Raw genomic sequence first — 13259 nt, 5'->3', positions numbered from 1 at the left:
ACCTTGTCCACTGAGCTCCTAGCCACCCCTACCCTTGATCTGTGCTTTGCCAGCTCCACCCTCGCGCTCTAGACCACGCTGGCATTCCGTCGAGCACCTGCCGTGCGTGCTCTGGGCGCGCCCAGAGCGCACGTTTTGCACGCGCGTGCACTACGCCGACACGCCGCACTGCCGCGCGCGACGTGACCCGACCCTGGCTCCCTCTGCATCGCTGAGCCGCGCACTAGCCGCCCCTGCTCCACGATCCCTCTGGTGCCCGGCTGCGCCGCTGGCCGCGCCCTTGCCGGCACGCCGGCGTCGGCAGCGGCCTCTGCCATGTTCGGCACCGCCCAAACCACGCCAGCGCGCCAGCTGCCCCGGAGCACAGGTCGTGCTTATCCTCCTGCCTGTCGGAACGCGTTCGTCGCCGCCAAGATGCCCTGCACCTACAGCAACGGCTGTCGCCGGCGATCCTATCTTCTCCCGCCACGGAACCCGCCTCGTCACGCTATATAAAGGGTCCCCGAGCCCCTCCGAGCACTCACGCGACTTCAGGCACTCCTCGTAGAGCTTCCCGCGTAGTGAATCGACCTGTGGTGGCCGTCTCCCTCAACTCCGGCCAGCTCGGCCGCCGCTAAGCCCCAGCGCGATTCGTCGCCGCCGGCCACCCTTTTGCCAATCCAGCGCCACCAAGATCTTCCCCGTAGTCTTGCGGAGCTGCCCAGCCGCCCAAACTCGATCGGAGGTCACCGGAGCACAATAGTCACTTCACCACCGCAGCTTCCTCCGCCGCGGAGCTCGCCGCCGGCGATTCCTTCCACCTCCGACGACCCTTCAACCACCCAAAGGACCGCCTCGGTCTAGCCATTCCATCCCCGCCCGCAGATGCCCTCGAGGTGCCGCCGTTCGTCGCCGGTGATCGCCGGAGCCCCGCCACCATCGGGCAGAAGAAAGGAGATGGAGGGAAGACCAGTCAAACCTGACCAGTGGGCCCTCTGGACCCACTGTCAGCGACCCGCGCAGCGCCCTCTCTCTGTTTAAGTGGAGGCGCAAACCCCCGAGTGCGTTTCCTCTGCTGCGAAAGCGTATTTCTGCTGAAGCGCTTTCCTTTTTCTGGTTTTATTTAAAAACAGATTTGACCAAACTTTGACTGGCTATAACTTTTAAAATAAAACTCCAAATGAGTTGATTCTTTTTCCTACCTCTCTCAAATTTCATCTAGTTTATTTTAAGATTTATTTCAAAAATATTTGAGACAGGTTTTGGCACTGTGTTTGAAATATTTGTATTTGTGTATTTTGCAAAATAGCATTTTTGGAGGAAAAGGAAAGCTTCCAATAAGTGCATCCTTTGCATACTCTTGAAGGCAAGCATTTCTGAACTCTGGCATAATATTTGTTGTGGTGTTTGGATATGATCACAACACCTTTTGTCTTGGAGTATAAGTGACAGTTTATGTATCGATGTAGTCTCGTGCATGAGTGCACTTTGGAGTTGTTTGTGGCCAGCAATGGATACCCTGAGGATTTGGATCGCCCTCGTGAGCTTCTCTTGCACACCGGTAGGAAGCGGGAAAGTCGTGGTCTTGGGTAGACACGAGCTTGTCCCTAATCCCTCGTTGTGACGAGTATGCCCGGCATAGCATGGTGAGGCTCGAGGAGTGGTGATTTATTTCACTAGTGGTAATATTGTTGGTGGATACTTGGATCACCTGAGTCGGTTGTAGACCGAGTCTTGTTCAGTAGCTTCCTTTTGTCGGTACCACCACTTGTCCCTGCAGGGGACAGGGTATGGTTCAGTAGGTTGTCAACCCCTTTCCAAAACACACACCGTACAGAGAGGCCGTGATGAAGGTCCCGTGGCCACGGATTAAAGCCTGTCATTCGGTCCGGGGGCATGGGTGTTTTCGGTTGTAGCCGAAGGGGATAGCTTCCCCAGTTTGCGCGCGGTATAAATTTTGTGATCCCATGCTACGTCGAGGTTGTAGCCTCCCCACTTAGAGTTTTGCTTGGCAGGTGTCGTGGGTGATTCCAGGCACTGGTGAGTTAAGCTGGTGTGTGCAGGTCAGGCGTGTTTTCAATCAAAAGACCGTAGACGGAATTAGTCCCGAGGGACTGAGTAATCCCGTTACTCGTGGAAAATGGTACTCCCTCTGCAGAGGATACATCCTGTTGGATAGTCATGTTCTTGAGTATAGGACCACAGTCCGGGTTAAATCTTGTTAACGGTATTCGGATGGAGAACGATTTAACTAGAACTCAGTAACGGTATTCGGATGGAGATACGACTTGACTGAATTATCGGTTTTCGGATGGAGAAACGACTGTACTAAATATTGTTTATGATTATGGCACCTTTGGATTATGATCTTTATTGTTTTGGACTAACCATTTATATTACGTATATTATTGAGTATCCCTGGGATGGTTCTACCTCCTGGATATTCACTGTGATTATTCTTTTATAAGCCCTTTATGTGGTGTCGCTCAGACGCCCGACTGCGGCATTATTATTTCTGCGTTTTCCGCTCGAGGAGTCTTTCAGACACTCGTTTGGCACCAGTATTACTATTCTGCAGTTTCCGCTCGAGGCGTCATTCAGACCCTCGCTTGGCACTCAGTATTTTTACTTTGAATTATTTTTACCACATGGGTGCATCTTGGTCTTTCGTATTCTTCGTGGCAGATGCGTGATCTTTTTTTTAACCCGGAGCATGTTTGATATATTATACCCGTGTTCTTAATGTTTGCGAGTACATTCAAACGTACTCACTGGCTTGTCCCTGGCTATTGTCTTGGCCAGATTGCCTTGCGTGGAGGTATGCATCGCAGTGACGCCCTCGGAACCTACGCTGTTGACGTTTGCAGCCTCGCGAAGATAGGAGTTATCCTGGTCAGCTGTTCTTGTGGGAAATGGAGTCCCATAGACGCAGATGTTTCCAACCGCTTCCGCCCTCAACCATTAGAAACCAAGTGTTGTACTCCCAGGCCTAAATGGTCTTGTACTACATATTTTTTGTTCCTTGCTTGGAATTCTTGTATCAAGTTGGTACCTCATCAGCTAACAGTAATCCTGGGGCTGGTGAGCACACATGCCGTTTTTTTGGGAATTTATATCCCAAAAATCCGGTCGTGACATGAGCATATGAAGTATTTTATGAATTCTAGACATCTATTTTTAGCACTTAAAAAATGTAGTTTCGTAGGAGTATAAAAGTGCAGACAATGCGATTCTCAGAGAAGAAACTGCAAGTTTCAGTTTCAGATAAGAAACTCCAAGTCCAGTTTCAGATAAGAAACTGCAACTTTCAGAGGCAGAGCATTTATATTAACACGGCCTTTTCAAACAGTGTTAACATCATGCTAGAAGTTTTATTCATGGTTGAAACTAGAACTACTAGCCAGTTAACATCATGTTGATCAACATTCATGCATAGCACTTCTTCATATGATGCACAGTCAAAAAGATATGCTATTTTCAAAATGCCCACACAATGTCGAGTGTGCGAAAAATAGAGAAAACGAGGGACGAAGTTTTGGCAAGTGTAGGACGTGGTGTGCGTAGATGACAATTGGGATCCACATGTCAATAAAGGCAGAGGCAAAAAAATTGGAGATATTTCCTCTGCACAGGTGGAATCGAACCCGGGCGGAACAGCTGTCGGGTAGTGTCACTCGGCCACTGGGCTAGTTCAGTTTTTCGTTACTAATAAGGCACTTCCTCAGGTTGTCGGATCTCCTCCTGCGCCTTTGTGCACTCACCACGACGCCGTTGTCTGCCGTTGTGAACATGCTGAACAAACGAGAGGAATCTGGAGAGGAATGTACGTGGAGAGGCGGACAGTCGGGACCCACCAGGTCTATGGCCGTACGCAAGCAAGTGCCTCATCGAAAAAATACTTCCTCCTAATGCTATACTGACGTTGGGGCCCACGGGTTTGTCAACATAGTTACATTTTTTTAGGTGCTTCAACATAGTTACTATAGGAGATAAATTCACAACGAACCCGGGGAGCTGGTAGGTATCATTTTATTATCACTGGGGCAACAAGTATCAGCTGGGTTTTGGGCTGCCCCGTCTAGGCTTTCTTTTTTAACATGCGCACGACCTCGGATGGGAGGTCCATAAGGTTGTTTGTATTTTCTTGAGGGCCGTCATGTATCGACCGGCCTATGGACCTCCCATCTGAGGTTTTATTTTTCCTGAAACATCGGCAGCCCAATTTATGTATTTTTTTTGAAGAAAACGCAGAGGTTTGTTCTATTTTTCTATATAAGAATAGGAACGCCTGGTCCAACTTATGTTTCCCTTCTAACTATATTATATATATTTAAATTATTTTATATGTTATTATATATTATTGTTATTGTCATCATATATTTAACAGATACTTACATATGTAAGAAAACAATATCCCACATCTTGTTAACTTATAAAAATAATTTCTTAACAATAAAATCCTGGATTTTTTTGGCAACGAAAATCCTGGTGATTGTGTACAAAAGCTTGGTAAGATTTAAGGACCAATGTAATAATAAATCACTTATTATTTAAATATATATATATAACAAAATGCTCAGCCCCTGTTTATTTTTTGATAACATTGTTGCGTCCACCCCAACATTATAATTAGAATCAGCCCAGCAAAATCGTGTATTTCGAGAAAGTGCAAATGGCCTGTAATTTTTTAGGAAAAACATAAATGGGCCGCATGGACGCTACATTATTTGTTCACCCAGCCCAGCTAATGGACTGTAATTCAAAAAAAAGATCAACTGGACTGTAAATTCTACCCTGCAAAAAAAGACTGTAAATTCTGAAAAAATGGGTTGAATATGTGCCACATTTTTGGAGGCTGGAATGTGGGCCAATAGGCCGAAGCCAATGCATGCCATTGTCAACTTAGTCAACAAATGATTCTGACATCGTTAGCCGTTGGATTTACATCCAACGACCGGCATCCATCTTCAATCTCTCGTCTTCTTCCTCCAGCGCCACCGGGACCACCTGCTCCCGCCTCCTGCTGCTAGCAGCTCTGCTTAGCACGCTTCGCCGTGAAGCGCTACTCCACCGTTGGCCAGGCCATCCCTCCACCCATCCACACCTCATGTTCTTTTCCACCGACTGCCGAACCACACCGCACCAGCACCAGTTCACCCTCGTACACCTCTCCATCTGCGACTCTACTCCCGCGTCTTCCCATCTCCGGCTCATTGCTGTCCGGGGCCTCACCGTCGTCCACCACCTTGGATGCGCTCGGCGCGGAGTGGTCAACGAACGACACCATTAGAAGTAGACTGTGCGTGGAGAGGCTGACAGCTGGGTCCATGGCCGCACGCAAGGAAATGCCTCCTTATTACGCGCAAAATAATGATTCCTCCACCTGACAGCTGGGACCCACCGGAAGGGCCTCTGTATTTCATGAAAAAAATGTTCCCACCACTGACAGGTCGGACCCACCAGCTATATCTTCGCACGCAAGGAAGTGCCTCCTTATTACGCACCAAAAAATGAATAATCCCCCTGCTAGTTGGGACCCACCTTGGTGGGAGGCTTACTTGTGGGCCTACTAAGTTGACGGGGACGGAGTGCTTTGTCAACTTAGTCAATATGAACGATTCTAGCTCCAGTGACCGTATGATGTCCATCCATCGGTCGTAGTGCTTCTTCAACCTATGGTCTTGTTGCTCCAGCCACCCAAAGCAGCGCCGGTCGTGCCGCATGCTCCTGCCTCCCGTGGCCGGTTGTGCTGCCGCGGAGGCCTCACCGCCCCCTACTATTCCCACTGCTGGCCAGGCCATCCCTCTACTCACCCACACCCCCTATTATTCTGCGGCAACGTCAGCCTCACACCACAATGAACCAGTGAACCCTCGTACTCCTCTACGCGTAGGCATCCACTGCCGCATCTTCCCCGGCTCCGCGTCGTCCCTTTCCTAGGCCTCGCCGTTGTCCACTGCCCTGGTGCTCTCGGCGCGGCGCGGTCAACGTGGTCAAGGAACGGCTTCCATCGGACGTGGACTGTACGTGCAGAGGCTGACAGCTGGGTCCACGGCCGCAGCAAGGAAGTGCCTCCTTATTACGCGCAAAATAATTATTCATCCACCTGACAGCGGGGACCCACCGGACGGGCCACCGTATTTTGCAAAAAAATGTTTCCCCCTGACTGCTGGGACCCACCAGCTACATCTTCGCACGCAAGGAAGTGCGTTCGGGCAAAAAACGATTCGCCCCCCTGACTGCTGGGACCCACCAGCTACATTTTCACACGCAAGGAAGTGCCTGACAGTCGGGACCCACCTGGTCGAAGCGTACGTAGCGTTGTCATTCTGGTCTCGAACGTGTATGTACATACTGGTCGATGTAGAGGCGCGCATGTAGCATGTACACGTACGTACAGCGGCCAGGGTGCAAAAAAGTAAATACGGCCACATACGTACATACGGGAGGGGTCTCGAACGCCTACTCGCGCGTACGTACGGCCAGAGCTCGTGTACATGGCTAGGTCGGAATGGAGAAACAGCGTCGTCGTCGTGTTCATGGGGAGCCAACCTGCTGGGTCGGAATGGAATGCGTCGTCGTGTTCATCTGGTGGGCTTGGACGGAACAGCCGATGGAAACAAGGCCTGGCGTTCCGCAGAACGGAGGAAACGGCCTTGTGTTTGACCGGCCACGTTCGAAACGGGATCTTGTTCATCGGGAGGGGTCTGGCGTACCGCAAAACGGAGGAACCGGACCTCCTACGGTCGAAACGGGGGTCCTGTTGATCGGGAGGGGTCTGGCGTACTGCAAAACGGAGGAAACGAACTTGTGTTGGAGCGCTACGGTCGAAACGGGGGTCCTGTTCATTGGGAGGGGTGTGGCGTACCGCAAAATGGGACTCCACGGGATACTGTTCTTCTCCACCGTCGACCCCCTCCAGCCTCCACGGGCTACTGTTCATCCACCGTCGACCTCCTCCAGCCTCCACCTGTGACTGTTCATCCACGGGCTCCTGTTCATCCAGCCTCCACCGTGCGCTACTCCACCGGCTACTGTTCAACCAGCCCTCTCCACGGGCTCCTGTTCAACCACCCCTCCATGGGCTACTGTTCATCCAGCCCTCCACCGTCTACTGTTCATCCTGCCCTCCACGGGGTGGTCCTGTTCATCCTGCCCTCCACGGGGTCCTGTTCATCCAGCCCCAACCGGCTCGACCGATCGGGGTCCTGTTCATCCAGAGGCAACACCACGGGGTCCTGTATATCCACCCCCATCGGGAACTGTTCATCCAAACCCCCCCAGCAACGCTCACTGTTCATCCAGAGGCAGCATCGATCGGCTTCAGTTAGCAGCAGTAGCGAAGGAATCACTCGATCGGGTTCAGTTAACAGCCATCGATCGATCGCTCGGGTTCAGTAACGCGTAGCCTGCAGTGTAATCGCTCGGGTTCAGTTAGAGCCCAACGCCTCGCACCCACGCGCGTGCGTGTACGAGAGAAATGCGCATCGCTCGGCCCCGACCACCCACCCTAACCGGGAACACCCCGATATTTTCCTCGCCCTCGCTTCTACCACGGTTTTTTCCGTCATGGATGGCCCAAAGAATGTCATGCAGCTGCGTCTCCGGCCCGCCCAGGACGAAAAGCCCATTTTCTGTCATGATTTTTTGTCATAGAAGTAGGACCCCACCACATCTATGATGATACCGGGTTTTGTCACAATTATCGTCATAGAAGTGTCATAAGTATGACAGAAAAGATTTTCGTTCGTGTGACGCCCGGATATTTAAGCTACAGTGAACCTCTGCTAATGATGCCATGTCACCTCGATTACTGTTCTTAATCTCGCGTTAGTTCGAAACCGATTCAAATTCGAAATCAGAATTAAAGTCAAACATAAAAGTTTTCAAACATAAAAACTGAAATGTTCCTCATGTGGAAAATATTCATTTGTTAATATTGGTGGTGAACCAACATAAAAAAATGTTTAAATGCCCTAAACTATCCAAAACTATGGCCAACAACCCTAAATTTTATCATTTCTATTTAAGCAAAATTTCAAATGAATTCAAATACCTCTCAAACTTTTTGTGGGAGTGCCTAAAAATGCAACAGCAATTTTGGACCAAGTTCCATATTTTGCAAAAATCATTTGATGGCTTAAATAAATACAAGCAGTGCATATTAAAAGAAAAGGCAGAAAACAGAAAGATTTTAGAAAAGGAAAAGCGGTAGAGGAACTGCTACTGCTGCACCGGGCCCTAGTGGCCACAGTGCAGGCCCAGCCCATCCCCGGTCATCCCCTTGCTCTCTGTTCACCAGGCACCCCGTGGACGCAGGAGCATCGTCCATGGCCGGATAGCCACGGGGCGGCCATCCCACGCCTCCCCGCCGTCTCCCTGCGTTGGATAAGAATGCCCTGCGCCCCCTCTATCAACCCTAGGTCGCTAATCCCTTTCTCCCGCTCGCTCACTCGCTCTCCCGATCCGGAGCTCACATTCGAGCTGCCGTCGCCGCGTCGACGTCGATGCCGTGCACCGGAGCCTCCCCGCGGCGCCAGAAGCTTCCCACGAGATGGCCCCCTTCGTCGTCGTTCTCTACGGCAACCGGCTCTTGCTGGAGCGACCCGGAGCCGCCGTCATCGACCCCTCCTCTTCGACCATGGACGTCTGCTCCGCCTCATCGATCTGCTACCTCCGGTCCTCCCCGAACCACCCCGAGCTCGCCATCGCCTTCCCCTCGGTGAGCCACACCCATTCCCCCCTTTTCCCCCTCGGATTTATTGTCGTATGAGCCCCACCCCCGAGCTCCTGCCGCCATGACCGAGGCTTGGTCCCGGCCGCGCCCCTCGTTGGTGTTGCTCCTGCTGTGTCGCCTCGCTCGTGCGCGCCTAGCTCCGCCGCACCCCACGGTTGTGCCCGCGCCCGCTGCCGCCCAAGCTTGCGGCCCCGCCTTCCCTCCCGCGCGCCCGAGCACGGCCGGAGCGCCGCTGCCGCAGCCGCACTTGCCGCCCGCCTTAGCCACCTGTCCGCGCCGCCGGCGCCTAACCGCGTCCGCCGCCGCTCCCACTGCGCCCAGGCCGGGCCCCGTCCCGCGCGTGGCCTCGCCTTCCCGCCGGCTGCTCCTGTTGTTGGCCATGGCCGGCCATGGCCAAGCAGCCATGCGCGCATGTGTGAGTGCGTTCTGTGTGGTGTGCGTGCGTGCGTGCGTGTTCTGGGTATGAGGCCTATCCAGATTAGTTAGTACTACTAATTAGATTAGTTTAGGGCTGCTACTTTATATATTAATTAAATAGCCTATGGTTTTGTGACAGGTGGTCCCTCACACTAAATAACCCATTAGTTAAAAGGCCAGTCAATGACATCTGGGACCAACTGTTAGATTAATATGCTAAAATTAGATTAAAAGATCTAAGTCAATGACACGCGGGACCCACTTACACTATTCATATGTTGACCAGTCAACCTTTGACTGGGTCAACCCAGCTCACTGGTCCCACCTGCAAGCCATAGTTGGGTACACATAGCAGTTTTGCTATTGTTTTTGAATTATTAATGAACTCGAGAAAAGCTTTAAAACTTTGAAAAATCATAGAGAATAACCCGTAACTCGGATGAAAATACTTTGTACATGAAAGTTGCTCAGAACGACGAGACGAATCCGGATACGCAGCCCGTTCGTCCGCCACACATCCCTAGCATAGCAAACTCGCAACTTTTCCCCTCTGATTCATCTGTCCAAAAACGCGAAACATCCGGAATACTTTCCCGGATGTTTCCCCCCTTCGCCGGTATCACCTCCCACCGCGTTAGGGCACACCTAGCACCGCGTATTGTCATGTTACGCTTTGTGTTGCTTTGATTGCTCTGTTATTTACTGTGTTCCCCCTCCATTACTTCTTTCCGGTAGACCCCGAGACTACCGGCGACCCCCAGTTCGACTACGGAGTTGACGACCTCTACTTGCCAGAGCAGGCAAGCCCCCCCCCCCTTGATCACCAGATATCTCCTATTCTCCTCTATACTGCTTGCAGTAGAGTAGTGTAGCATGTTACTGCTTTCCGTTAATCCTATCCTGATGCATAGCCTGTCCTTGCTTCTACTGTTATTACCTTTACCTGCTATCCTACTGCTTAGTATAGGATGCTAGTGTTCCATCAGTGGCCCTACACTCTTGTCCGTCTGCCATGCTATACTACTGGGCCGTGATCACTTTGGGAGGTGATCACGGGTATATACTATATACATTATATACATGACACATGTGGTGACTAAAGTCGGGTCGGCTCAAGGAGTACCCGCAAGTGATTCTGATGAGGGGGCTGAAAGGACAGGTGGCTCCACCCCGGTAGAGGTGGGCCTGGGTTCCTGACGGCCCCCGACTGTTACTTTGTGGCGGAGCGACAGGGCAGGTTGAGACCACCTAGGAGAGAGGTGGGCCTGGCCCTAGTCGGCGTTCGCAGATACTTAACACGCTTAACGAGATCTTGGTATTTGATCTGAGTCTGGCCATTTGGTCTATACGCACTAACCATCTACGCGGGAGTAGTTATGGGTATCCCGGCGTCGTGGTATCAGCCGAAGCTCTTCTTGACGTCAGCGACTGAGTGGCGTGCGCCGCATTGGACCGTAAGCTCGCGCTTGTATTAAGGGGGCTAGGTCTGCTTCCGGCCGCGTACGCAACGTGCAGGTGTGCATAGGGCGATGGGCCCAGACCCCTGCGCGCATAGGATTTAGACCGGCGTGTTGACCTCTCTGTTGAGCCTAGGTGGGGCTGCGACGTGTTGATCTTCTGAGGCCGGGCATGACCCAGAAAAGTGTGTCCGGCCAAATGGGATTGAGTGTGTTGGGTTATGTGGTGCACCCCTGCAGGGAAGTTTATCTATTCGAATAGTCGTGTCCCTCGGTAAAAGGACGACCCGGAGTTGTACCTTGACCTTATGACAACTAGAACCGGATACTTAATAAAATACACCCTTCCAAGTGCCAGATACAACCCGGTGATCGCTCTCTAACAGGGCGACGAGGAGGGGATCGCTGGGTAGGATTATGCTTTGCGATGCTACTTGGTGAACTTACCATCTACTCTCTTCTACATGCTGCAAGATGGAGGTGGCCAGAAGCGTAATCTTCGACAGGATTAGCTATCCCCCTCTTATTCTGGCATTCTGCAGTTCAGTCCTCTGATATGGCCCTTTACACATATACCCATGCATATGTAGTGTAGCTCCTTGCTTGCGAGTAATTTGGATGAGTACTCACGGTTGCTTTTCTCCCTCTTTTCCCCTTTCTATACCGGATTGTCGCAACCAGATGCTGGAGTCCAGGAGCTAGAGATCCCGAAGATGATTCTGCATGGAGTTCGGCTTCGAGGAGTAGTTAGGAGGTCCCAGGCAGGAGGCCTTGCCTTTACGATCGTTGCTACTTTTGTGCTAGCCTTCTTAAGGCAAACTTGTTTAACTTATGTCTGTACTCAGATATTGTTGCTTCCGCTGACTCATCTATGGTCGAGCAATTGTATTCGAGCCCTCGAGGCCCCTGGCTTGTATTATGATGCTTGTATGACTTATTTATGTTGTAGAGTTGTGTTGTGATATCTTCCCGTGAGTCCCTGATCTTGATCGTACACATTTGCGTGCATGATTAGTGTACGGTCAAATCGGGGGCGTCACAAGTTGGTATCAGAGCCAACTGTTTGTAGGAATCCCCCTTTCCAACTCCTTGGCCGAAGTTGAGTCTAGTCATTGAAAAAGCTTTTACTAACATGGCCGTGCGGCTTACGGGCCCACGTTGCCATTGGATGGTAGTAGGATCTTTTATTCCTCGACCTTTACTCTGGGACTCTGATCTCTCTTCTATTCGGGCTAAGTGAATTTTGCTAAACCTAACATTAGGGTCTCGTTATCACTTTCACCCGGAGAGCCCCTTATTACTGATGATCGTCTGCTGCACGTGAAGACCCTGAAGATACTCTCCGCTGATAACCCGAGAACTTGTGTTCATCGCTTTTGCAATCCCTTTCATCGATAAACTCCTATGGGTAACCACGTATACTCGCCATTCATACAATGTTTCCCAGTTGATCTTGTTATTACAAGATACCCCGAAATTCTCTCTGTTGTTCCGAGAATCCTTTGAGCTTACTGCCTTGATGTTCTTTGTCACCTGAATACCCCTACGGGTAATTTCTCGCCCTTATCGAGTATCCGCTCATCCCCAGTTGTTCATGTGTTTCACGATGGTTTTTGAAATACTATTCGATCCTCCAAAATTCCTCAGTAGCTTATTGCTCTGCAATACTTGTCTGCTTGCATTATGGATGCTTTCCATATGTCTGGCTATATTCGTTAGTATCCTTAGACACCGTCATTTTGATCCTATTGATTCAACATGAGTGCGAATGCACGCAATCATCAGTTGATCCTTTTAAATTATCTTTCTGGCTCAGACGTCATTTTGAACATGAGCTGGTTCTCGCCAATCAAATTGTCGTCGATTGTGCCCCTAAGTCTATTGAACTTATCCATCCTTGATCAGAGCGTCTGTATCTGATCCTTCGCTTTGTAAATCATAATTCCTTTGCGATTGGGCCCTAAGTTACTTAGTTGTTTCTATAATCCAAGGTCCTTGCATTGATTCTTCCTCTGGTTGTGTGCCGATACTCACATCAGATCCTTTATGGACCATCAGAACCTTGTTGGATTTTATCCGACAACGTCCTTCATATTCAATCACTTTGGAAGTTCTTTCCCTGATACATAATGCCTTTAGTAAATTGTATCCTCTCGTTTTGTCACCCATGCTCTACTATCGAGCTTGAGTTATTTACTCCTGAAGTTTGCAGTATATCTTTCTACGATGCCCCGATGGGTTGAACCTATGCCTTCCTTAATCTGTGTGAACCCGAAATATTTCGCGGGACATACTTATCTGGTATTGCACCAAGTAAAACTTTCGACAACTAATGTCATTATCAAAATACGAGAGGCGAATGGAAGGTTATGCATTGAAGAAGTGGGAGTCGACCTTGAACCTTTGTGTTCATGCCCATGGACACGATGTAGATCCTATCATGGAAGCTTCTTATAATAATAGCTATTTCCCTGGTATAATATCATCTGGTATCGGTGAATTGATCCTTTGCAATCGTGGTTCCGACCATGTTTCTCCTTGATTCCGTTTCTCGTGCAAGTTTGAGCACTTGTCTTCTGCAAAGCAATACCCTAGTCCAACCTCTACCTTGATCTACCGTCGAGTATTACCCTCTGGTATCTCGAGAATATCTATGAACTGTGTTGCAT

The sequence above is a fragment of the Aegilops tauschii genome, chromosome 6 (genome assembly GCF_002575655.3).
Source record: "Aegilops tauschii subsp. strangulata cultivar AL8/78 chromosome 6, Aet v6.0, whole genome shotgun sequence".
NCBI lineage: Eukaryota > Viridiplantae > Streptophyta > Magnoliopsida > Poales > Poaceae > Aegilops > Aegilops tauschii.
The sequence above is the reverse complement of the archived record's forward strand: the minus strand, read 5'-3'. Positions refer to the sequence as shown.